The sequence below is a fragment of the Trachymyrmex cornetzi genome, unplaced genomic scaffold, assembly GCF_001594075.2.
Source record: "Trachymyrmex cornetzi isolate Tcor2-1 unplaced genomic scaffold, Tcor1.1 scaffold1121, whole genome shotgun sequence".
In the NCBI taxonomy this organism is placed as follows: Eukaryota; Metazoa; Arthropoda; class Insecta; order Hymenoptera; family Formicidae; genus Trachymyrmex; species Trachymyrmex cornetzi.
In genome coordinates this window covers 164,851-165,069 of record NW_017295678.1, presented here as the reverse complement: position 1 = coordinate 165,069, position 219 = coordinate 164,851, and positions in this window count along the sequence as shown.

The window sequence follows — 219 nt, the reverse complement described above, 5'->3', positions numbered from 1 at the left end:
GCCGATCCGGTCTGTTGTTCCTTTAACGAATGGAAGGAAGGCTAGTATCCTTTCGTCTGGTTGTATGTCAGGGTTCGTTGTCTTGTTTGCATGTTTATTGATTACTTTAGTTATATCTTTTTTGTCGTGTCCGTTTTTCTGTAAGGTTAGTTTTAGGTGGTTGAGTTCTGTCTGTAGATGTTCTTTGTCACAGATGGTCAACAGACCGGATCGGCAGGG